Source organism: Syngnathoides biaculeatus, chromosome 10 (assembly GCF_019802595.1).
Source record: "Syngnathoides biaculeatus isolate LvHL_M chromosome 10, ASM1980259v1, whole genome shotgun sequence".
NCBI lineage: Eukaryota > Metazoa > Chordata > Actinopteri > Syngnathiformes > Syngnathidae > Syngnathoides > Syngnathoides biaculeatus.
In genome coordinates, this window is record NC_084649.1 from 21,935,741 (window position 1) to 21,962,307 (window position 26,567).

Genomic DNA, 26,567 nt, shown 5'->3' on the forward strand with positions numbered 1-26,567 from the left:
TTGACAGTGAGGCAGCTCGGTGTGTGATGTTTAGAATATCCGCCTCACATTTACCGGTTCAAAACTCAACTCTCGGTGAAGATCGTATGTTCCTCCTGAACTTTTGAGTTTCCACCGGTACAGTATTTTAATTGAATGATACGCTTGTTTGTATGTGCCTTGTGATTGTAGAGTGACAACTTTAAGGCGTACCCTGCCTCTTGGCCAAAACACATTTGGCAAAGTCTCCAGCACATCCACGACCAATGTTCCCTCGAAGCTGCGCAACTGCACATTTGCACACTTGTCGCAGAGGAAAACAGATCCAGCGCTGTGAACTACAGCCTGACGTCTTTTATTTTATTTTCATTTTTTTAAAACATGGCAACACACTGCCTCTCACAAAGAGCTGCTGCTCTGCCACACCAGGCTGCACACTCTACTTCCTCGTTTACCTGACACCGCCCCCCCCTCCATTTTGAAGGGGTACACTCATAATTACAAACACCGGGTATGTGAATAATATAAGAAAAAGTGGTGAAACTGGATGAGATGTTCTCTTTTTTTGAGTGATAAAGGTCTGATCTGAAGCCAGGGTAGAAAGTGCAGGATGAGATGGTGTATAATTTTAAAATTCCACCTTGGGACAGCCTGATTGAGGATGAAAGCACAGACGATACATTGCCCAAAAAGCTAATTCTGTATTTTCAATATAGGAGGCAACATAACATTAACCTTAAAACTGTTTTGGAGCAGCATTCAGATTTCAACATGCATTGCAAAAGATATTCTGCAAGCAATAATTCAGTTTTACACCAAGAAAAGCAGACGGGGATATCATTGTGGGTTAAAAACAAAAATGAAACAAAGTTGGAAGCGGAATTTCAAATTTATAGTTAATTGTTGGCTTGGTATGTATTTGTATTGCAATGTATTTTTTATTTGTTTGTTGACATTTTCAGTGTAAGTTTGAAAAAACACAAAATTGTTCTTAAAAATGTTCTGATGGGAATGTAATCTGAACCTTTGAATGAGCGGTGTAACTTCAATGGATGGCACCGATTGGATTGACCACAGTGCATACGTCTGATGTTGCTCACAGTGGTCAAAGGGGGCGCTCACGGCCTTAGTGTGTTTACTCAAACAAGACAGACAGAAAAAATTAGAGGGAACATTGCCCACGACCCTCGTGAGGATAATTGGTATGAAAAATCACACCATGAAATACTGCTAGCCTAATACTAATATATAATGCGAAACACCACCTGCAAAAGTCATCAAAATTAGCATAAAACATCTACAACTGATACAGCAGCAATAGCGCTATACTCATGGGTATTTTTTCCCTCTGTGGGCTGTGGGAACAAGTTATACGACTCCGATTTTCGGTTCTTACCCTTCTCTGGCTCTTCTTTGTGCTGTTAATTACACTTCATCTCTGGCAGTAGACCCCGGCGCTGCCTGGCATCTTGTGGAAGAACGTGGCGCACAACTCTAAATAAAGACCTGTGTGAATCCTGGAAAAAAACGACCGCTCAAAAATCGCACAGCCAGGCAGGGGAATACTGCATAGCAAATGGAGATTAATAGATGAATATTTGACAGTCCAATTTTTCATTCTGTTGCTCGAAGATTGATCGAAGGTAACACAAATTTAGCGTCGGCGTGACGACGCAGTCGCCGTAAAGGGATTTTCGGCGTGCGAGGGATTGAAATAAAGGGATTAAAGGAAGGTGAGAAGAAGGTGATTATGATATTAGCGGCTCTGCTCTTATCAGATGTTCTGCATGCGTCTCAGGCAGAGGTTTACTTTAATAAGCAAACCCAAACACGAGCGCAATTCAAATAAATGTGATCGCTGCTTGCCAATGGCCACTTTAACGCCCGTGAATATGAGTTTCACTCAATTTGACAAAGAAGCATGGGATTTTCCCACCTGTTCCTTGCTGCCTCTTCTCATCCCCGATTATGTATCGGTGGGACGAGGTGAGAGAGGCTTTCTCATAAAGCGTGTCCCCGAAATGACATTTCTGATGAGGCCCGTCACTGTCTCACACACACTTCCTGATCTGGTCTAAATATCTTTCCATCTAGTTTCGATGTGTCCAAAAAAAAGGCTTTAAAAACGCTTTCCGAGTTGACCGCGTCTCTCGGGTGCGCAGCCGCTAGTAGCGCAAAGGGGGAAAGTCCTCTGGAACTTGATTCCTGCAGAGTGAAGTGATGAGGGCTCTCCTTCATTCGAGCCAGTGACTTTCCAAAGTTTGCTCGCAGGGTGTCCATCCATTCATTTTCTGAGCTGCTTATCCTCACGAGGGTCGCGGGAGTGCTGGAGTCGATCCCAGCGGTCATCATCATCGCAGGGCACATGGAGACAGACCACTGTCGCACTCACAATCACACCAAAGGCCAATTAGAGTCTCCAATTAATGAATATTTTGGGGGTTTGAGATAAAACTGGAGTCCCCGGAGAAAACCCACGCAAACATGGCGACGGACCTGTCAACTTTTCAGAGCCCCAACCTGTATAAACTACCAAAAAAAAATCCTTAGAGAGAACAAAAAAATCCTTATAACATACCGCAGCAAATTATCAAAATTGTCTAAATAACAGAGGGCAAAAACTAAAAGTTTTTCAATGATTTTTATTGTAGATCTACATAATGATAATATCTGAAGGTAATATCTAATTATCAAAGTCAATTTAGTAGCATTGCTGCTCTTTTCAACTAGGAAACACGTGATCTACCGGAAAATTACCGGAAATGAAAGTATTTTGCTCATCTAAATCAACATTTGCCACTGCGCTATGAGCGTCACGCCTGCTGCGACAAAAATCTTTGACGCAGGCTACGTTTGGAATTCCCCAGCTTTAGGTTTTCCCCACAATAGAGGAAATTTTCAGTATCCGTACAATCTGTGATATACGGCCGTATACGTAAGATTCACCACAAAATCCGTATGAACTCCGGCTACACCGTCCGAGTTGACAGGTATGTGGGGAGGACATGCAAACTCCACACATCCCGGGCTGGGATTGGAACCCCGGTACTCTGAACTGTGAGGCCAATGCAATTGTGCATGCTAGGAGAGAATAAGGAGCAAAAGCGTTACAGCTATGCAGAGATTGCTGAAATTATTTAGCAGCGGATGTGCTACAATTTGAACTGTAAAAATAGCCGGCAAGTGTACCTCAATCCAAGCAGAGGTACGGTACCAAAGTTTTTTTTTTTTAAATCATCAATTAAGTGTCATTCGACATCCAAGTGGTCGCCATATTGGCTGCATCCCCTGTCCGTGACGTCACCCCGGACATTCGCCATTGAAAACACGCGATGGACCCTACTATGGGAGATGAACGTGCCCCTTCTGACACGGAAGCTCTTTTCGAAAAGGAGAACATCACACAACTGAGTGAAGTGTCCAGGGCAATATTACGCTATTGTTTCGAGCCTTTTCAGATGATATGCGATCACGGCCAAACCTCCTTCCCGTCCCATCCACTTCCGCGGCGGAGATGAGCCATCGCGGCTCATCGCAGCCGGCCGGTGTGGCTCATTTTCGACGCCGAGGTGGCTTATCACGGAGCTGAGCCGGGCTGCTTCCGGGCATTGTTCATAGCCGCCGCCGTCCGGGATGAACAACACCGTCGAGCCGGTGGCGCTTTATAGCATTGTGGTCGGACACGGCTCAGTGCGGCATTGTCGGCAGCGTTCTTCCGTCACTGGGGAGCCAACGCAGCACCCTTCGCCGGCGAGCGGGACGCCGTGCGACTCGCAAATTGACACATTTAGCACGCCTGTCATATGTACGCGGATCTTTTGTTACGTTATGAGAGACGGATTACGTGGTCCGCCCCAAACTATTATTTTTTTTTAGTAGCTGTATACACACCTACCTGTCATTTGGACCCCACGAAGCTTTCGTCCTTTGCACCGGTGCACTCCATTTTTCACGACGAACCGGGTCTCTTGCAAACTGAGTTTTCAAGTAATGTCCGGCAATGCAACGAGCCGGCATTTTGGCTAACGAGAAAGAACAACGAGCTACCTTCCCGGAGGTAAAACTAATAGAAACAAACGAGTCCACTTGAGGGCGGTCCCGCCATGTGTCACTTCCTATTTCTTCTCGCAAACAAATCCCTCGAGAGGATTTTCATGGCGGGAGTTACAAAAAACTGTGTACGTCAAAATCACGTTTTGTGGTGAAAAAACGCATGGATCCATGTCAGCTGCCGTTTTTTCATTAATATACTAAAAATCATGCATTTCATAAATGAGTTAATGATTGGGCTGCTTTATAATGTCCTGGCGCATATTCCACCTGAATCCACCGTGTGTGAATCCAACCTTACGGTTCCTGCTCAGACAAAAATGCATCAATTGAATCACACGTGCTATACATTTACGAACTCAAAACGTATGTGATCTGAAGTAAGCAGTTGTGCTCGCTGGCAACGTATCAAAAAGCTTTTGTATCGTTTTCTATACAACCTCTCCAGAACGAGACAAGGCACATTGCATGTTTGTCAAATATTCCGCTTTAGTTGAGGCTCCACAATGCAGCCTAGCAACTGACGACGAGTGCTTGGCTCTCTTTATTCTCTCTCTCTCTCTCTCTCTCTCTCTCTCTCTCTCTCTCTCTCACTCTCTCTCTCTCTCTGGCAGCGTTTTTACACTTGAAGTTGATGAACCACTGTGGTAAAATAGCCTCGTATAATAGAGCTCTTGGTATCTCAAAATAGCCTCAAAGGCTCAACCTTCTCGCTTTCTCCAAATCGCAAATATGAAGGATAACGCAGGTGGTTTCTTTTGCCCAACAGCTCGAGAACAGAGTGGCCGCGGCGGTTGTGACTTCAAATGAGAGCGTCCATAAGTGCGTCTGCGCTAATATACGGACGCTTCCTCTATTTACTCGAACAGAGTCGGTGGGAGTTTTGTCGAACTTGCAGAAGACAGAAATCAAAATAGTCCGGAAAAGGTCTCGCGAGGAAACGAGCCTCCTTATGATTTTGTGACTTTTAATCGCGGTATAGGTTTTGTGAAGTGAACTCGGATAAAAGCGCGCTGGGCTGTACAGATGCCAAAAAGGCGACAGTTGCTTGTTTGGTTTGTGCGCTGAATTATAGATCACAAACAAGCTCACGGGGATGCTTGAACATCTTCCCTAATGCTATTAAAATGTTCTGGGTAAAGCATGTTTACACGCTAAAAAAAAAAAAAAAAAAAAACATCAAGACCTTTGCACATTGGAGAAAATGCCTCTCTGCTTTTAGCATGAAAACATGTTCACATTTTAATTTTTACTTAGAAGGGCCACAGAACATTTATTTGGAAGGGATATGTTTCCTACTCATCAGCAATAGAGGAAAATCAGTAACTGTTTTTTTTTAATGCATTATCTGCATAAAGTTTCAGTTTGTGATTTTTTTTTAACTGTTCGAATTCCAGCTTGTTTTCAAATGCGCATGTAAAAAAATATATATATTTTTTTTTTAAAATACATATTCTCAGTACATTCCAATATTTAATAGCGCTAAAAGTAAGTCCTCTCTACAGTCAGCAGAGAGTTTCCACTTCTTCAAATCCAAATTCCATCATTCATTTGCCGCTTTGGAGTGCAGTAGCCCATTCAATGCCTCCTTTGGAAAATTAAGAATAATACTTGAACTTTCTCCCAATTCCCCCCAAAAAATGATCAATGATGTAATCTGGTAGAAAAGCTTTTGAAATATTGAGCCTATAATGAAACCCTGTTTGACCAGTATTGTATAATTAAATCCATTAAATGAGAATTAAAAAAAAAAACTATTTTTCAATTGGCCAAAAGTGTTCAGAAAAGACAGAAACTGCATTTTGATTCATTTAAAAAGCTGAGGTAGGAAATTAATAACTCATAAAAAATATCCCCGCTCTCATGTAGAGTTATTGCATTTGGATTAACACAGGTAAAATGATTAATACTACTACTACTACTACTAATAATAATAATAGGGCGTCACAGTGGATCAGCTGGTAAAGCATTGGCCTCTCAGTTCTCAGGACCTAGGTGTGATCCTGGCCCCGCCTGTGTGGACTTTGCATGTTCTCCCCGTGCCTGGGTGGGTTTCCTCCGAGCACTCCGGTTTCTTCCCATATCCCCCCAAAAATATGGAACATTATTTGGAGACTCTAAATTGCCCCGAGATGTGATTGTGAGTGTGGATGTTTGGCTCTATGTGCCCTGCGATTGGCTGGCGACCAGTTCAGGGTGTACCCCGCCTCCTGCTCGTTGACAGCTGGGATAGGCTCCAGCACTCCAAGCACCCTCATGAGGATAAGCGGCAAAGAAAATGGATGGATAATAAAAATAAGATGGGCACAAAGGGCTGTCATAAAGCACAGTTTTCTTGTGCGTAACTGACTGAGAGGCGTGGCTAACACCAGCACAGGTGACCATTATTAATAAGATTTTAACAATTGTTTTGTTTGTGCAAAGACAAAAAAAAGGGGGGATATAATGGCAAAAACGTCAATCCAACGTGAATGATTTGAAATGAATTTATGGTCGATATTGTTTGAAAATAGTTGCAATGTCACTCCATTTTCTTTGACAGTAAAGAAAATGTTTTAGGAAGTGGCCACGTCTTGCGGACAAGCAAAAACAATTAAATGCAGATCAATGGCTCCGTGGAAATGAGAACAAATTTTAGGCCACACTGAAGTGCGCATCAGTTCTCATCTAAAACACTTTTGAGGGAAGGAGCGGATAATATCGGAGTCCAATTGAATCATCTACGCCGCCGCGCACATCGCAAGTGTGTTCCTTCTTCTTTTCAATCTCGCAACGACAGCCACTTGCTAAGCAGGGGGAAGCGTGCAACATTTTTTACAAAACATCGGAACAACTCCACATAAGAGGGGAGGGAAAAAAACGAGTCTCTGTGCAGATCGCATCTTGACACCAGATCGCGATATACACTAACGTGAAGACAGAGCCATTTTCAGCCGTTTTCTCGCAGCGCAATCCAAGAAGTAGAATTGCCGTGACTTTATTTCCATCAACATGCCAATAAAAAAAGATAAATTTATTTCAGTTTAAAAAAAACAATTCTAAATTTAGCATTTGTTTACCGTATTTTCCGCACTATAAGGCGCAGCGCATTATAAGGCGCACCTTCAATGAATGGCTTATTTTAAAGCTTTTTTTCATATATAGGGCGCACCAGATTATAAGGCGCATAGAAAAGAGGCAGTAGAGCCTGGGGTTACGTTATGCATCCATTAGATGGAGCTGCACTAAAGGCTCAGTATCGATCCATATATAAGGCCCACCGCATTATAAGGCGCACCCTCAGATTTTGAGAAAATTATAGGCTTTTGGGTGTGCCTTATAGTGCGGAAAATACGGTAATTGTTGAGCAAAATGAACCTATTCCCAGTCACCCTTGTGCTCATTTCTGTAGGTAATGTCATTGGTAGAAATTTTCATCACAACTTTTTTTCAGACAGATACTAGTTGGAGTATATATCGATCCATCCATTTTCTTAGCCGCTTATACTCACAAGGGTCGCAAGAGTGCTGGCCTTTCCCAGCGGTCAACGGCCAGGAAGTGGGGTACACCCTGAACTATCCAATCGGAGGGCACATGGAGACAAACAGTCGCACTCGAAATCACACCTAGGGGCAATTTAGAGTGTCCAATTAATGTTGCATCTTTTTGGGATGTAGGAGGAAAACTGAGTGCCTAGAGAAAACCCACGCAGGCACGGGGGGAACATGCAAACTCCACGCAGGCGGGGTTGGGATCGAACCCGGGACCTCAGAATTGTGAGGCCAATGCTTTCCAGGTGATACACCGTTCCACTTGGGGTATACAATCGAGAATCATGGTCATGGGTGAGCCGGGCCCCCCACCCCAGCCGGCTCTTGGCGAGCGTGAGGGAGGGCGGTAGGGGGGAGCATCATCACTGGTGTTTTTGTTCGTTTCCACATGGCTCATTTTGTCGCATTATCTTCCTGCAAAAATGTATGATATGAGCTTGCCACACCGGTTTGTAACGCCCCCCCAGCTTCACATGCACATATCAGTAATCCGCGACATGCTGGGATTTATACTGATAATAGATATCTTCACTAAGATTAAACTTCTTTCTATGCATGTGTTTGTGTGTGTGTGCTAGTACAATTACAGGGCTGTATCTCTCCCTCTCTGTTTCCTTGTTGTTTCTGTAGTTAAATGGGCTTTGTAAGATAATACCCGGGAGATGTAACAGTACGCATGAGCCGGAGGAATTGCGAGGACGTCCCTTTGGCGCTGCTTGGAAAAGCAGTGAAACCTGCAGATTAGTCTGCCTATGATATTAATCACAGGCGGGTGGGGTCTGTCCGAGTTAGCATCTCATCGCTTGTATTTTTTATTTTTTTTTAGGGACCATAGCACCAGCCACCAACAAGCCCAAGTTAAGTTCGTGACAGGACTTATAAATATAATATAATATATCTCAAGGACCCGTGTCCCAGTTTCAATAGGAAGTTAGATAGATTGAAGCAGCCATTTTGGGTACATTTCACGTCGACAAATTCTGTAAAACCCAGTTGGGCCCCATTTTAGAGTCTGGTGTGGCAATTGTCTTTTCACCATGACTTCAAATGACATAACCAATCCACAGACATATTTATGGTTGCTGGCCAATGTTCCCTCTTAAGCTGCGCAACTGCGCATTTGCGCACTTGTCGCACACTCTCAGCGCAGAGGAAAAGAGCCCTGTGAACTACAGCCTGACGTCTTTTTTTTTTATTTTTTTAAACACGGCAGCACACTGCCACTCACAAAGAGCCGCTGCTCAGCCACAGCGGGCCACAGACTCTACTTCCTCGTTTACCTCACACCGCCCCCCTCCTTTTTAAAGGGGTACACTCCTATTTACAAACAACGGGGTATGTGAATAATACAAGAAAATGTGGTGAAACTGGACGAGATTTTCTCTTTTTTGAGTGAGAAACGTCTGGTCTGAAGCCAAAGTAGAAAATGCCGGATGAGATGGCGTATAATGTTAAAATTCCACCTAGGCACAGCCTAAGTGAGGATGAAAGCACAGACGATACATTGCCCAAAAAGATAACTTTGTATTTTAAATATAGGAGGCAACATAATATTGACCCTAAAACTGTTTGGGAGCATGATTCAGCTTTCAACATGCATTGCAAAAGATATTCGGCAAGCGATAATTCAGTTTTACACCAAGAAAAACAGACGGGGATATTATTGTGGGTTGAAAGAAATGAAGCAAAGTTGGAAGCAACATTTCAAATTTATAGTTAATAGTTGGCTTAGTATGTATTTCTATTGTAATGTATTTTTTGTTTGTTGACATTTTCAGTGTAAGTTTGCAAAAACACAAAATTGTTCTTAAAAATGTTCTGAATGGAATGCAATCTGAATCTTTTAATGAGCCGTGTAACTTCAGTGAATGACACTGATCTGACCACAGTGCATACGTCTGATGTTGCTCACAGTGGTCAAAGGGGGCGCTCACGTGCTTAGTCTGTTTGCTCAGACGCGTCAAAAATAAAGGGAACATTGTTGCTGGCTATTTCCTGGTTTGACAATAGTACTGTCCCATTTCTGATTTTTGCGGAGGCCTTTGTACGTCTTTGTGTTAGCAGTGAACTTTCAGGAAACTTCCTGTTTCACGATTATGAGTGTGTTTGATAACAGGGCCGTACCATTATTTTATTGTGGGGCACATTAGTGGCTCCGTTGTGACTCTTACGCCAACACAAAATCCAGTGGAATGTGGAGCGATTGTGAGGTGGAGAGGAAATTTCCATTGTTTAATGCTGGCATTGTCTTTTCAATGACAAGACTATGTGAATTTTGGGACTGGGAGGGGGCAAGGCTTCAAAAAGTGAAAACCACTGATGTGTGTTTAATTTTGTTAACTAATAAACTAATGCCAATCATATAAATATCTTTCTGTGCTTGGCGGAGGTCTTAATGCTGAGCTCACAAGGTTTGTGATTAGTGCCTTCCCTAACCCCCCCACAAAAAAAAAACTACAGAGGTAACACTTCATCAATTTTACTGCGGCTGTGAAAGGGCGTGTCAGAAGTTGGGATTGTAAATGCTGAAAAGTCATTATCATAAAGATTGCATAGGAAAAGTAAGTGCGTGGTTGCGCGCGTTTTGTGTGTGTTTGCAGCTTTACTATATTTGAAGATCTCCATCAAAAGATTTTCTGCAATGCGGAGGAGTTGGAGACGCTCCGACACAGTCAGCGCAATATTGCTTATCATCATTCAGTTTGGCATCTTTTACATTTATTTCTTTTTCGACATGGGCACATGGCGGAGCAACTGGATAGAGGATTGGCCTTGTAGTTCTAAGGACCGGGGTTCAAATCCTGGCTTTACCTGTGTGGAATTTTTGTGTGCTTGCGTGGGTTTTCTCTGGGCACGCCCGGTTTTCCTCCCACATCCTCCCACACATGGAGACTCTAAATTAGCCTTAGGTGCGATCGAGCTTGCGAATGGTTGTTTATATCTATGTGTCCTGCAATTGGCTGGAAACCGGTTCAACTAGAGCTTTGCAAGTAGAATTTTAAGAAAAGCGCGACAAATGAGTAATTAAACCTTATTTGCGTCTCATTCAAGTGATGGATTTCCATTTTTTTGAGCGAGGAGGCTGTCAGCAACAGGCAACCTCATGTGCCATAATGTACTCTACATAGTTAGCTGCAGGCATTTTGTTAGCATTGAGTAATATAGAATGCATTTTGTTTTCCTTTGCAATCAACATTTTTCAGAGTTCACATCAACTTTGTGTCTTCGGGCCTGCAGTAAAAACCCATAATTAGCTGCTTTTCTTGCTTTGCTGCAAGTCAAAGCGTCTGTCTCCTTGTTTGTTTAGACCGAGATGAACCCGCAGCGACACGCCGTTGGAAATAATTGAGCATGTTCTTTTTACAATTTTCTCAGCTTGGCTAGTTTATTTGCCTTAATGAAGACTAAGGATGACTAGGAAGCAAGCGAGGTGGATACTTGATCTTGACTTACAAATATGAGTCGGGTTTTAAACCGAGCTTTTGACAATACAGTGTGGCCTTGCCCATTCAAGGTTCACATATTCGTCCATCTTTTTTTTTTAATGTACCGGATTTTTACCATCTTAGAGGTCTTAAATTCTCTTCTAAATAGATGGGTTGCCACGTGAGACATGGTGCCGAACAATGTGGTGCACCTTATGTGCACAGGAAGTTCCAACATTTGCAAATTTTGTTGCGTGACTTGTCCAATAAAATACACTTAAACGCACTGGTTACACTGTTAGCATGTATGCTAGCACATGCCTTAGCTAAGGAGGGCCTTATTGCCGCAAAGCATACTGGAAGGAATTAAATAGTGTTTAAAGTACATGTTTTACTTCTTAGTATTTGTACGTGTTTTATGGTAGCTTACATACGCCCTAAAACATGTGCTAGCATATATGCTAGCAGTGTAACCAGTGTGTTCAAGTGTACTTCATTGGACAAGTCACACAACAACTGTGCACATAAGGCAGGCTATCCATTTTGGAGAAATTTTAAAAGTTTTAAGTGCATCTTATGGTTGCAAAAATATGGTACCTATCATACATAGGTATATTAAAACTGCATCCATTATTTGCAGGGGTGTAAGGGACGTAAATAACGGGGGAACATTATACTTTGCTTGGAGGGAAACCAAAGAAACATCATTCTTTTTGTCCAGAGGTGGCAAGTAAAAAAAAAAAAAAAGTACAAAATAAACTCAGCGTATTTAACAACATACACTCCTTTTCTGAATAAGCAATCTTCGGTAAAATTTTTAAAAATTAAATTTAATACTGCATTGCAAATAATCCGTTTTAAATTCAAGCATCACCGTCATCAAACCTATACAAACTATACAAGCACAACTTTAAGTAACATTTTTTTAAAAAATGTGTGTGAAGTGACCACTGACATCAAGACTAAGTATAAAATAACGAACATGAGTATGCAACGTTTTGTATCTATTCCGTATGTTTTTAGTCATATTCATTGTCACCTCTCTTATTTTGAGTCAATTTTTTTTTTTTAAAACGTTGCAAGATTACTCCATTTGATATTCGTTCAAACAGCTGCAGAGATTCTTCGCTTGGCACGGAGTCGTGTCAAAGCCCATTTGGGGAATTAGACAACGACACATATTGGATTTGGCAGCTGACATTATCACCCCGTCTGTCAAAAGTTGATCGTGACAGCACCAAAGTCTTTGCGTCTCCCCGCGGCATTTTCTTAGCATTTCAACATCCAGCAGAACTTTGGAGATATATATTTTTTTTCCTCTTTTCTTCTATATATGTCTTCATCACAGTACCAGTAGCTTCGATGGCTGCTTATTATTTGTAAATTTAACCAGTGTAGCATTCTCAGCAAAGACATTTCCAAATATGGATGATGTTTTTACAAATGAAGAGCGGATTATGTGGCGAATCTGTAAAAACAAAAAACAAATGGTATTCAGCTCTGTCAGATTTTTTTTAATTGAACCAATGCCAAGTCAATACAGTGCCAGTTGGAATAACGATATTATTTTTTTTTTTATCCCCACTGGTGAAATTGTAAATGTAACATTGTCAACAACTGTGAACTTCACCGCACGTCACTGTATTAATACAACTGAAGATTTTTTTTTTTATCCCCACTGGTGAAATTGTAAATGTAACATTGTCAACAACTGTGAACTTCACCGCACGTCACTGTATTAATACAACTGAAGATTTTTTTTTTTATTTTTGCCAACATTTATATGTTTTCTTTTTCTCCAGGAAAGAAAATAGTCATCCATTTTCCGTCTGGATTTGTGCTAAAAATCCAGAATTATTACCCAAACAAATGGAAAAATTGTGTGGAATGTATTTCTGTGTATTTTTCGAAATAAAGAAATGAATGTTCAACCACTGCAGTTAGTATGGATACAGTATAAAAATACAAAGAAAATATTTCTACTTCAGTGCAAGTTTTGTAGCTTTGAAAAAAATAATCAATGCCAGAACATTTAGTTCATAAAATATATTCAATAAAATGACTGCATATGTTTGACAGGAACCGAAACTCATGTTTGAATTTTTACGCCAAGGGAATGGATCATTGTCAATGATAAAAACGTTGGTATTGATTGTTATGTGGCTGTATCTGCCAACACATCATGCTTGCATTCGGACTTCTCATCTTTTCATCTCATCTCACCCATTTGTGTTCACTTTTGGAAGCTCCATCGTCTTGCTTTTGAGTTGTTTGGCATTATGCAACGTGCCACTAATGGACTCTGCAGTCTCAGTGCAACATTTTCCCATTGTGTGCAGTCACCGCTTACGTCCACCTGCGTCTTTATGTCTGAAAGGCGCAGAGGAGTGTTTTTGTCACTGTGACTGACAAGGCTGCGTGCGTGCACTTGTCACCGTCCTTTGAATTTGCTCACCCAACTGCGAGCAGAGCAAGAAGCCGGCTGTGGCTGCAAAGCTTTGTCTGGGTTTCTGTCCGCCGTTGTGATAATTTTCTCCGCGACACCTCGACCAGAATGCTTTCCATGAATGGCGCAACCCCCGTCGGTGAAAGTGCACCTCAGATACACAAGATGGATCCCAAATAAATTACAGATGAAGTCACACAATTTAGTCCTGACTTGAGAGAAATGAAAACATATTGCACATATAACAGAACCCCAAGGGCAGCAGAACAGCGGTGAGGTGTGCCGTACGTGTGTCAGAAGAATTTAAGGTGGAGGTGGTGCTGCATCAGGGTTCCACGCTGAGCCCCTTCCTGTTTGCGGTAGTAATGGATAGGCTGACAGACGAGGTTAGACTGGAATCCCCTTGGACCATGATCTTCGCAGATGACGTTGTGATCTGCAGTGAAAGCAGGGAGCAGGCGGAGGAACAATTACAAAGATGGAGGCACGCACTGGAAAGGAGAGGAATGAAGATTAGCTGAAGTAAAACAGAATATATGTGTGTAAATGTGAGCGGTGGAGGACAAAGAGTGAAGCTCCAGGGAAAAGAGGTAGTGAGGGTGGCTGACTTCAAATACTGTGGTTCAACAACAATAGTGAGTGTGGTAAGGAAGGGAAGAAACGGGTCCATGCGGGATGGAACACTTGGGGGAAGGTATCTGGTGTTCAATGCGACAGAAGAGTCTCCGCTAGGATGAAGGGCAAAGTTTATAAAACAGTGGTGAGGGCGGCCATGATGTGCGGATTAGAGAGGGTGGCACTGAAGAGACAACAGGAAGCATAACTGGATGAAGATGTTGAGGTTCTCGCTCGGAGTGACCAGGTTGGATAGGATTAGAAATGAGCTCATTAGGAAAATGAGGGAGAGGAAGACCAAAGAAAAGGTTGGTGGATGTTGTGAGGGAGGACGTGAGGACAGTGGGTGTTAGAGAAGAAGATCCACGAGATAGGCTTAGATGGCAAAAGATGACACGCTGTGGCGACCCCTAGCGGGACAAGCCAAAAGGAAAAGGAGAACATACTTCATCTGAATATCTGCAAATGAAAACTTTGTGTTTCAAAGATTCGTCCATCCATCCATTATCTGAGCCACTCACGAGGGTCATGGGAGTGCTGGAGCCAAATCCCTGCTATCTATCAGGCAGGAGGTGGGGTACACTCTGAACTGGTTACCCCTCCAGTCGCAGGGCCCATAGAACCAACCGTTCGCACTCTCTATCACAGCTATGGGTAATGTAGTCTTCAATTAAAGCTTGCTTTTGGAATTGGGGAGGAAACCCAGAGAAAAGCCATGGGAAGAACATGCCAACGCCACACAGGCGGGACCGCGATTCAAAGCCAAGTCCTCAGAACTCTGAGGAAGATGCTGTGAACCAGTCCTTCACTGTGCCTCCCAACAAACAGCACCTGATATTTCCAGGGATTCTCCCAACCAAGTACTGACCAAACCCGATTTAGCTCCCCAGATGAGGTGAGACCAGGCGATCTCAGGGTAGCATGGCCATAAAATGTTTCAAAGATTCACAAATTTTAATTCCGCACACCACCTGTAGCTTCAAAGCTCATCAGTGCAACCCATCTTTCTCCCGACGCATTCATGAATCCAAACTGAAGGCCATCAAGTATCTAATGTTTCACCCTCCTCATCCTGCGGCTTTCTTTCACATATCCCGTTAATTGTCTCCTGGCGGAATGGACCTTTATGAATATCGGTTGTTAATGGGGCATTGACGATTCCGCTCACAGCTGCGGCGAGCGGAGGCGGAGGAAAGGAGAGGGCGGGGGTGGCGGAGTCCAAGGCAGGGGACCCGTGCCTGGCGTGGATCCATTATTCATGCTTCCCTGTGGTCTTGTAGCCAGCACCAACACACGACCTGCCAGAATCAAATCGGACCAGTAAGTTGAATCCCCCCCGGGTATGTGAGAGGCTCTGGTAACTGCCCAGATCAGAAAGGAAGAGCGTAGAGGGGATGAAGGGCTTGGAAGAAAAAAAAAAAGAGAGAGAGAATGACTCCCCCTCACCCTTCCACCCCCCCCCCCCACACACACACACACACCTTATTTCAGGCTGTTGGAACCAAATTGAAAGTCTCCATGGTCCTTCTTTCATACTTCACTATTTCCATCCCTATCCTAAAATACTCAAATCATACATTACATACATGACATCAAATTTACCAATTTTACTCCAAAGATTACTCCATTTGGATTCATTTTGATAAGAATGAGAAAAACAGAACAACAGGATGCACACGTTTTCCAAACCCCAAGAGACACAACAACTTTGACGGCTGACTTTACCTGTGGCATGATAAAACCTAAAATGTACAGGCGGAACGGTGGAGCAGCTAGTAAAGCGTTTGGCTCACAGTTCTGAGGACCCAGGTTTGATGCCGGCCCCGCCTCTGTGGAGTTTGCATGTTCTCCTGGTGCCTGGGTGGGTTTTTTTCCGGGCACTCCGGTTTCCTCCCACATCCCAAAAACATAACATTCATTGGACACTCTAAATTGCCCTGGCGACATGGTGGAGGACCTGGTAAATCGCTGGCTTCACAGTTCTGAGCACCCGGGTTCAATCCCGGCCCCGCCTCTGTGGAATTTGCATGTTCTCCTGGTGCCTGCGTGGTTTTTTTTCCGATGCACTCCGGTTCCCTCCCACGTCCCCAAAACGTGCAACATTAATCGGATACTCTAAACTTTCCCCGGCGACATGGTGGATTAGCTGGTAAAGTTCACAGTTCTGAGGACCCGGGTTCGATCCTGGCCCCCCCTGTGTGGAGTTTGCATGTTCTCCCCGTGCCTGCGTGGGTTTTCTCCTGGCACTCCGGTTTCTTCCAATATCCCCAAAACATGCAACATTAATTGGACACTCTAAATTGCCCCTAGGTGTGATTGTGAGTGCAGCTGTTTGTCTCCATCTGCCCTCTGATTGGCTGGCAACCAGTTCAGGGTGCCCGTTGACAGCTGGGATAGGCTCCAGCGACCCTTGTGAGGATAAGCGGCAAAGAAAATGACGGATGGATGGATCGATAAAATGTACAATGACAGGTAAGCTACTTTAACTTGCTAGCCAATAGATGGTCAACTATGAACCTAAACTACATGTCCGTTATATTATTAATTGAGAAGACATTTCAGTAACAGTGGGACGACCTACAGTTAGTGATTGCTAAACTACTGAGGGCTAATGTGTGAAAAGATTTTGTGACCAATATTTTAATACTTACTTCGTACTTCCTGGGGACTGGACTTGAAGGTGAAAGTCCTGAGATTTACTCTTGACCTTCACATATGTGGCTTAGCCTCATCTCTGGTAATGACATCATTAAAATGAAGTTAGTGTATTTGTGACAGCAGCAATCCGCGCGAGGCGACGGGCTGAAAAATGATCCCTCTCGGGGAATCCTTTTGGTCTGTGTCATTGCTATGCTGCTCGCTTTGTCACTCAGAAGGTGACATTGTACCGGAGCCAAGCGCTAAACGGTCACAACAAGGGAACGACTCGCATTCACCGGAATGACTTCTAATCACGCAAAATAAACAGAGCGCATCTTTGTTGTGCAAACATTCTTCTCGTCTTTTTTTTAGGGATTTTTTAACAACCTTTGGTAAGTAATTCCCCTCGGGATTAAATACGCTTTGATAACGTCTGGTCAAACTGGCTGGGTTGTGGATGTTTGTTATCGGGTAATTATATAAATCCTGGGAAATGCTGCAACTGAGGAGTTTAGAATTTCTTTGTAACTAAACAGTCAGTGACCCTCGAGATGTGAAACGCATCCGCGTCCCCTCAAGACAAGGACCCCGCTTGTCCTTTCTAAAAACACCAGCCGCCTTTTGCGTGTCATTTATGTTATGTCTTCAATAATTGATACAGTTGGGCGGTTTTCTGTTTCATGAAATTAATGATGATTTCATGACTTTTCTTTTGCATTGTGTTTTTTTTATCGCATATTCTTTTTTTGACAATAAGTTCATGCTATATTTTTTGTATTTAACAGGATTATCGGTATTAGATTATTTTGTTGTAAAATATGTCCCCATATTTTAAGAAACGTGTTTTATATTCAGGTGTTTTTTTTTTTTTTTTTTAAGCGCACCAAATGTTACGATCAATATCATCTGTTCTGGAAGAAAAAAAATACATTTTGAAAAAAAAAAAAATTCCTGACTCAAGCAGCGTTGCTTCGGTTTCAAATTAGTTTGCAAATAGGCTGCCATTGAGTCGTAAAAAATTGAGGCACGAGCGCTGGATGTTTGCGGCAAACACAACTCGCCCCTCAACAAGAAGCAGTAAACAATTCTTTAAAAATAAAAGTGGTTCCAAGGTATGTATTCATCTGGCAACCACACAGCTTTGCCTTAGCAATTTCCGCTAATTTCTTGCTGATGACACACTGAAAAATGCCATAGACTGGCGAGCAAATAGTCGCCATGTTGCTGCCGTTTAAGAAAGCGATATTTGAACACAAACAGCAGGCAATTGAAACAAACAACATTACTCACAGGGAACATTTTAGTATATCTGTAATTATCTGTTATACTGCCCCTGGTGGTTGTGGAACAGATTGACGGCATTTCCAATATAAAACCACGGCCGCGTCCAAACAATTTCCATTCATAATGTCTCACCTGGGCCGAAAGAAATTCAATTCAGGGCAGCAGTTGAAGTTGGTCGTTCTACTAATAAGAGCAAGCCTGTTATGTATTATGACCATAAAATAATCATATTGACACACTTAGTCTACGTTTGATCGGCCTCTTGTTGTCTTGTCTGCCGTCTCTGCTGCTTCCCATCCATTATTCCCGAGCCCCAGATTAGCGCGTGACAGAAAGAATCGAGCGGGAAAGGACATTAATAGCTACTCAAAGCTGGCGCGGTGGCACGAGAGGCCTGCTTGCGAGTAAATTACGCAGCGGCAGGCGGCACTGAGGGAGCACGCAACAGTTTGGCAGCTGAGCTTGAAATGGCGAGTGTGGGGGTGAAGGGTGCGGTTTAGTAGCCGGGGATACTGTGTTTGTGGTCTTCAATGACGTATGAATACTAGTCATGTACCCGTCTGCCCAATTTTCTTGGATATTATTTATACTTGAATTGTGCCACTTGAAATAAAGAAATCTGGATTTTCTCACTTGAACCATCCATCCGTCAATCCATTATCTACCGCTTTTCCGGGTTGGGTTGCGGTGGATGTAGCTTCAGCAGGGATACCCAGACTTCCCTTTCCCCGGCCACTTCTTCCAGCTCTTCCGGAGGGATCCCGAGGCGTTCCCAAGCCAGCCGAGAGACATGGTCTCTCCAGCGTGTCCTGGGTCGTCCTCGGGGTCTCTTTCCGGTTGGGACGTGCCCGGAACACCTCACCAGGGAGGCGTCCGGGGGGCATCCGAATGAGACGCCCCAGACACCTCATCTGGCTCCTCTCAATGCGGAGGAGCAACGGCTCGACACTGAGCCCCTCCCTGATGATTGAGCTTTTCACCCTTCACTTGAACCACTCGGTGTAAATTTACCATATCAATAAAAAGGCGGCACGATGGTGCAGCCGGTTATAATGCTGGCTTCACAGTTCTGAGGGCCGGGGCTTAAATTCCAGCCCTACCAGTGTGGAATTTGCCTGTTCTCCCCGTGCCTGCGTGGGTTTTCTCCGGACACTCCGGTTTCCTCCCACATCCCAAAAACATGCAACATTAAATTTCCCCTAGATGTGATTGTGAGTGGGATAGATTGTTGGTCTCTATGTGCCTTGCGATTGGCTGGCAACCAGTTCACGGTAGACCCTGCCTCCTGCTCGATGACAGCTGGGATTGGCTCCAGCACTCCCGCGACGCTCGTGAGGATAAGCGGCTCAGAAAATGGATGGATGGATGGTATCAATAAAAACGATTACTGCGAGTGAGATTTCAGTTATATGTAAATGCCCATTTTACTGCTGAATTGCTAAAAACAACAGCTCTAATGTCAGGCTTTTTCCACACTGTTGTAAGGGCGCGTGAGTCCAAATGGAAAGTTGGATTCTCCTGTGGTTAATTTGTATCCAAAGTGTTTTTGCAGTTTGGCGCTATTCTCCTTAATTACTCTTGACAAGTGGCCACATAAGCACTGGTGTTTACTGGTTTGTGAACACACTGAGTGGGTCTTGTTGACAACGGTACAAGCGTCCACCGTTGTGGCTTTCCGGCGCATCCTGCGACAGCGACGACACCCAAACGTTTAGTTCCGAGCCTTTGAACAGAAATAATGACCGGATTGATGAAATATTTTCCCGACGTGTGACAGTCGAGAGAATGGTGCAAATATATTTCGCTAATTAGCTTTCAAAATAGCAAAACAAAACTCTCGGCGGTGCTGGCGGCCTTCCTGAAATCACGTCAAAGCTCCGAGCGGCTTTGCTAGCTTCTGACTTGAAACGCTTCCGCATTACCACTGGCCTTTCTTCTCATTGGTCGCTCCCTTATTAAATCATGCGCAGACTTTTGCGGGTTCAGCCAGCTCAGCTTTGCATTCAAGCAGTTTTTCACGTTTTATGGGCCAAAATGTTCACGGGTGCTGTTTGTTCAATCAGAGATTGCTAAAGTAATTAGAATAATAAAAATCTCACAAGGTACAACATGCTAATGCACCAATTTGTGATTGTTAAAAGAGGTCCTCTAAAATATCGTCACCTTCCCATCAATGTTTCTTCCACTTGAGAGTCAGAAAATGTAACTTTTAATTTAGGTCAAACAAACTCATGGCTGTCATTCATAATAATTTGATATTACATCGCCAGATTGCTTTCCTACTTTCTACCCATTCAAAGCATTCAGCAGCATGTAAAAGCTGCCATTTTTTGATCCATGTTTTTTCTCAACTTCAATTAATGCAATCCTTTTCCAATTTGTACCAAGTTTCATTTTATATTTACCCACCAAATGTTTTTAGCAATTTTCAACTCATTTAAAGGATGCAGCAACAACAACAAGAAATTCAAAAACGGTGCTAAATTTGTGGAAAATGAATGAAATCTTTTATAGCTAAACATATTTGGACAAATGGGTTTTATTGTTTTTAGATTTATCCAGCAAATGATGCGCTCACTTTCAGCCTTCCGCCTTCCACAGTTTACAGAATCATTTCACCCCCCCCCCCAAAAAAAAAAAGTCCGTCATGGCCGTTGCCTGGCCACTGCCGTGGGCGGTGCTTCCTGTGACGGGCGTGGCCAGGCCACTGACAGCTGTCACAGCTGTGCTGTATTTTGGACACTAATGGACCCAGCACTTAAGTGGTGCATGTGGCATCAGCATTGGCCAGTTCGTTGCGTATGCTTTACTGCATCCTGGGATCCTCCAGTACCGGGCGTAAATCGCAAGTATATTGTAGAGCAATCCTTGGTCATGGCGAGCCTCTGCCACCAAAGCCAAGTCACGTTTATGTTCACGTCTCCAAGTTTTGATCTGTAGTCAACGGACCTCGTTTCATGTTTTTAGACCTTGCCTCGAGCCTCACATTTTTGTCTCTTTGCCTTCCAAGCTTTGCCTCGCACTTCGGACCTTGTTTCAGGATTATTGGACTTTTTTATTTTTTTTGGACTTCGGCCTTTTCGGACTGCTTAGCTGTGTACGACCTCTTCCTGAAATAAAATCACTCTTAAGATCATGCCCTTGCCTCGGAGTCCTGGAGTTGGGTCCTCCCTGTCCCGCTGGCTCATGATAGATTCATGGCATGCAACAAGTAAAGAAATCCCACTGGTGAGCCAACATTTTTCTAAAACTAATGCAATCCTTTATGTTCAAACACATTTGGATGCCTGTCTTACAATTGATCCTTTTTGTATTTGTCAATTATATAATACTGCTATTTTCGTTACACCTTTGAAAGTATGTGGCAATTAGTTTATTAAAAAAAAAAAAAAGCCACCGATGCCCAATAATTGCAAACCAGTTCAGCGTGTAATCCGCCTTTTACCCGACGTTAGCTGGGATAGGCTCTGGCTCTCCCGTGACCCTTGTGAGGATAAGCGGCTTGGACAATGGACATGGAATTCTTCCATTTTCACCTTTGGACAACAGGCTTTCAATGTTTTAATTTTTCCTTTCCTTTGTCCTAAGCTTTTCGCCCATTCAAAGCACACAACACAAAGGTTAAATCCATCCATTGTCTTTGGCGCTTATCCTCACAAGGGTCGCGGGGAGTGCAGGAGGCGGGGTACACCCTGAAGTGGTTACAAACCGATCGCAGGGCACATGGAGACAAACGGTAACACTCACAATCACACCGAGGGGCAATTTAGAGTGTCCAATTAATATTGGACATTTTTGGGATGTGGAAGGACAAGACATTCTGCGGACCCTTCCCAAAAGTGTTGCTAAAACCGGGTCTTGTCTCGACCACCACGGTGCTTCATTACAGCAAAAAACACCAAGGCAAATGCACACAACTATGCCTACACACTTTGAATCAACATCCCAAGAGTAATGTGACAGGTGAGAAAGGCTTAGAGGGAGGTTAAAGGGGAGGGGAGGACATTACTTGAGCAGGTCACCTCTCCGGGGACGCGGCCATATTTCACCGTTACTCTACAAATGAGGAATATACAACATACAGCTGTTTTTCTAAGGATTTTTTTTAACCCATTCATTTTTTGCCTTATTGAGATAAGTCTCCTAACAGGCCACAATCAAGGAAATAACACTTTTTCGTTTATGGTTAAGCAATATGATAACTTTACTAATTTATAATCTCGTCCAAAAAATGGGACGCTGCCCGCGAGACGGTACTTGAGTTTTCTTTGGAGATCGTCCCAAAAAACAGAATCAGATTAAAACACTTGAATATTTTGATAAACTGAAGGATGGAATGCGTGAAACTCATGATGTCCCAAAAATGGGACGGTGCCCATGAATGGGTTAAGTAGTCAAACACAAATCCACATTTGAAAAAAAATATTTCTGTTAAATGTATTGTTTCCAGGATGAATCTAATATTTTTTTTAGATTTTCGTCATTAATAAAAAGTAACAATTAAGAGACTAATTTTTATTATAGCTTATTTTTTGTTTAATAAAATATTTTTGAAATTATTTTGTAGCCATAAATTTCAAAAACTTTAAAAAGTGTTCATTAAAAAAAAAGAACATTAGTTTTCATGACAAATCTCCCTGGCCTGTTCAGTTTAACAAAAATCATCTGCTGTATGAATGCTGTAGATGCATATTTTTATTCTTTCTACCATCAAATGCAAAAGCACTTTTTTTTTTTCCTGTCATAATAAATTCCTGACATGGACAGATGAAGAAAGATAAATAATTTTCAGACCAACAAGGATAAAAAAAAAAAATACTAACTGTACTCTACCAGATTGAGCATCACCTCCTCACAAATATCATATATATCAATTTCGAACTCTTTTGCCAACCACAATATTTTAATTTCTTTCCCATGACTTAAAGTGTGGAGCCTTAGCCGAAAACGAGTCTCGAGCGATTTTTAAAGACATTTAAAACTACATTAAACTGACAGCAGAGGGTTAGGTTCTGATCACTTAATGTTGTGTGCATCTCGTCTTCATTCCATTTTTTTTAAAATATAATTTATATTTTACATTCACTGACGATGTAGTAGCTCACTGACCTGAATTTGAAAACGAGAAATTCAAAAATCAATTTCTGTGAATTGTGTAAGCGACACCAAGCACAGCCACTTGTAGAGTTCTCCCTTTGTATTTTTTTTTGGTGGTGGGGGGGGGGGTTTGCTGCTGAACAATGGACTCCATGAGGACAAGTACATATCAAAGGCTTTCGGCGCATTTAGGGCAGGGGTCTCAAACTCAATTTACCTCGGAGCCGCTGGAGGCAGAGTCTGCCCGAGGCCGGGCCGCAGCCTCGGCGCACATGGACGCACACGCAGTTTAAATTAAGAAACGACGGAAAAAAAAAAAAAAATCCCATCTTCTCAAACGTAAACGTATTTTGTTATCTTTTAACACAAAATGAGATGAAGAAGGACGCTGGTGGGAACAACGTTTGTTTAAAAAAAAAAAAAAAAAATCCTCTCCATAGCAATGCTGCTGTTTCTGTTTGGAGACCCCTGATTTACGGTCTGGTAGAGGGCAAAATAAAAAGACCCTCAAGACTCATTTTGATCAGACTCAGTGGTTACTTCAAGACACGTCACTTCTGTCGTGAGTCAGGTTGCAAGTCTTTTCCAGATAAGTAAGACCCGTCGCCAGCCTGACTCATTCTCCCTTCCTCGATGTGCTTTTCTCGCAAATACGAGGAGGTTATTGAGGACTCTTTACTTGGTCCACTTTGAGTTTGACATCAAATTTCCAGGAAAGAATAGATGCAGACACAATTTTAAACCGGACTCAATAACATCCTGTGTCGGCAGAAACCAGAGAGACAAAAAGTGCTCACACTCTGGGCTTAAGTAAAAGAACAAAAAAAAGACAGATGCAAGAAGTATTAAAGAGAACACTCCAGACTCTTCATACATAGAGTTGCAACTAGAGGTTTACATACACAAGATATGATGAAATACCGCAATTTCCGGCCTACAGAACGCACTTGGTTATACGAATCACCCAGTACATTTATAAAGGAAATAGAATTTGGTACGTACATAAGCCGCACATGTATAAAAGCCACAAGTGCTAACATTGAAACACGAGATATTTACAAAGGAAGACGGTACACAGAAAGTGTTTTCAAAGTTTTAATACCTTAGTTTAGAAACATGATAGCACAAATGGTGCTGGTTTAAAAAAAAAAAAACAAAAACATACTGGTATAAAAAAAAAAAAAAGCCACGGCAGCTACACGGAAACACAGCACTAACAGGGCCAGTTACAAAAAACATACCTGAGTCATTGAGAGGCGGCAGTATCACAGCAGCAACACGCTGGCACACTGCTAGTGCAGCGCTTACAGGGTTGGTTTAAAAAAAACAAAAAAAAAAATACATACTGGTTTAAAAAAAAAAAAAAAAAGGCCACGGCTGCTGCACAGTAGCAACACGGTAGCACAGCACTAACAGGCCCGGTTACAAAAACATACCTAAGTCATTGAGAGGCGGCAGTAACACAGCTGCAACCGCTAGCATGGCGCTAACAGGGCTGGTTTAAAAAAAAAAAAAAAAAAAGGGGTAAAAATCACTGACACTGCAGCAACACGCTGGCACAACGCTAGTGCAGTGCTAATAGGGCTGGTTAAAAAAAAAAACATACCGGTAAAAGTCACTTCCTCGGCACATACAGTATATTCCACCGGTTATCTATCCATGTTGATCGATGGATCTCTTGATACTCAAGCATACTCAACCGCTAACAAGAATAAGTGGGTCAAATCCCATCAATCCCAGTCGTGGGTGATTTTGTTGTACTTGCGGCATTTCAATGAATTTGCTTCTTTTCACTTTCCTTTGTTTTAATACCCTGAGCTCGCCTCTGGGAATTGCGCATGCCAGCCCGACTCTGTGCCAGTCTCGTGCGCCCGTGCCAAAACGTACATGAAAACGAGCTTTAAACATTTGAAGAAGCTTCTTCCCAAACCGGGAACAGCTGGGAAGAAGTACTTTTTATTTTTTTTTATTTTTTAATTCCTCAGTATTGCGGTGTTGCTTGATGGCATTTGTTCAACTGCTCCAATTTGACAGCGTCATTAAAACTTGTCTCATATTTGTTTTCCGATTTACCTCGTAAAATCGACTATTTGTTTGTGTTGCGTCCTGAGTCACAAGCTAATCCCGTGCAAGCGCTTGTAGAGCAAGCGCTTGTCCTCGCTCCGTCAAAGCAAAGAGGTGCCCGTGCCAATTACAAACCAACATCCGAGCTTTCTTTTTCAAATATTGAACATTTGGCCACTCCCGGCGCTCGCGTAACACTTGGAAGGCGTCTTGAAAAGTGTGTCCTTCGTAAGCATCAAGCACCATCTGCATGGACTCCGAACTCGTGTCAAAATAAGGGGAAACTTTTTTTTTTTTTTTTTTTTTTTTTAAGGGGGCGAGGGGGGGTGAAATTCATTTTTTGAGAAGAATATGAAGTCGCGGACAGCTGCCAACTCTGCATTTTGGGACCCGAATGCCATGTTCAAGCAGCTGCTTCTTTGATGCACTGCCAGTTGCCATCATGCCAGTAATCAAGTCGTTTGCACTGAACGTTCTCAGATAGATGCAAGAGACCTCGAGTGGAGAACAATGTTTTTGTTTTTTTTTTTTCTCCATGTCCTGAACTCGCGTTACGAACGTCATTGCCACGTGATTAAAGCATCTTTGTTTTTGCTTTAAGGAGTCCCATTATACCACACTATCGGATGTCCTGGTGGGGGGGGGGGGGGAACTCGGAAAACTTCTCCAAGTCGACTCCAAGAATAGGTTGATGCAGAGTTTCGGTGTTGAAACAAAAGAGTTCCACCAGGAACCGTGTTTGCATGACCAGAACCGTCGTTTCACATAAACAGTGGAGCTTTCTGACCTGTCAATCACTCGTACAATAATAGCCAATCAGATAGCTGCAATGTCTTAACTCCTGGCTTGACACGCCCCTCAAGCAGTGCTGGTTGTCAGGAGCGTGCGCTTGGAAAACTTAATGTTACAAAGAAAAAAATGCGCTTGGGGAACGTCCAATTCTGATGAAAGATATCCTGCTAAGTTAAAAGGGCCCCGGTTGATTCATTTTCCAAAACCTAAAACACAGTTGACGGAAGTGTCTACGATGGATTAAGGCTCGCGGAAGAGCGCGGGTACAACTAAGTGTGGACAATATCAACAAACACAAGCGAGCCAAGTCAAATGAATGCACCCACTCTGTTATAAAGACTAGAATGATATTACTCATGATCTTTCCAAGTAGAAAGTACTCACCCTGCTTTACATGCGCAGTACGATTCCACAATTTTATCCCGTTGGATTTCGATATGACGTTTGTGAGGCATCAAACTTTTGTGCATCCATCGCAAACGTTTCGCTGTAACTCTGACATTGCGTCCTGTTCCGTCCAAAATCTTAATTCCGTGTACATGTCCTTGCGTGAAATAGTTGAGACCTCTCTCTGACGCATTTGGCAAGAAACATACTGCCATATTATCTGGAATACACGATAGAGAATCCAGTTGAAGCCTGTT

The 26,567-nt window shown here is 42.9% G+C and overlaps 1 protein-coding gene across 4 annotated transcripts in view; it reads left to right on the forward strand.

Moving 5' to 3' along the window:
• Positions 1 to 26,567, forward strand: part of LOC133507228 (cadherin-22) — a 266,013-nt gene that overhangs the window by 79,870 nt on the left and 159,576 nt on the right. For 3 of the 4 annotated variants that reach the window (XM_061832062.1, XM_061832063.1, XM_061832066.1), the window contains exon 1: positions 20,729 to 21,198. The exons of the other annotated variant lie outside the window; for it this stretch is intronic. The gene's annotated coding sequence lies outside the window, so the exon portion shown is untranslated. Of the gene's footprint in view, positions 1 to 20,728; positions 21,199 to 26,567 lie in introns of those variants that run through there. 4 annotated transcript variants of the gene reach the window in all.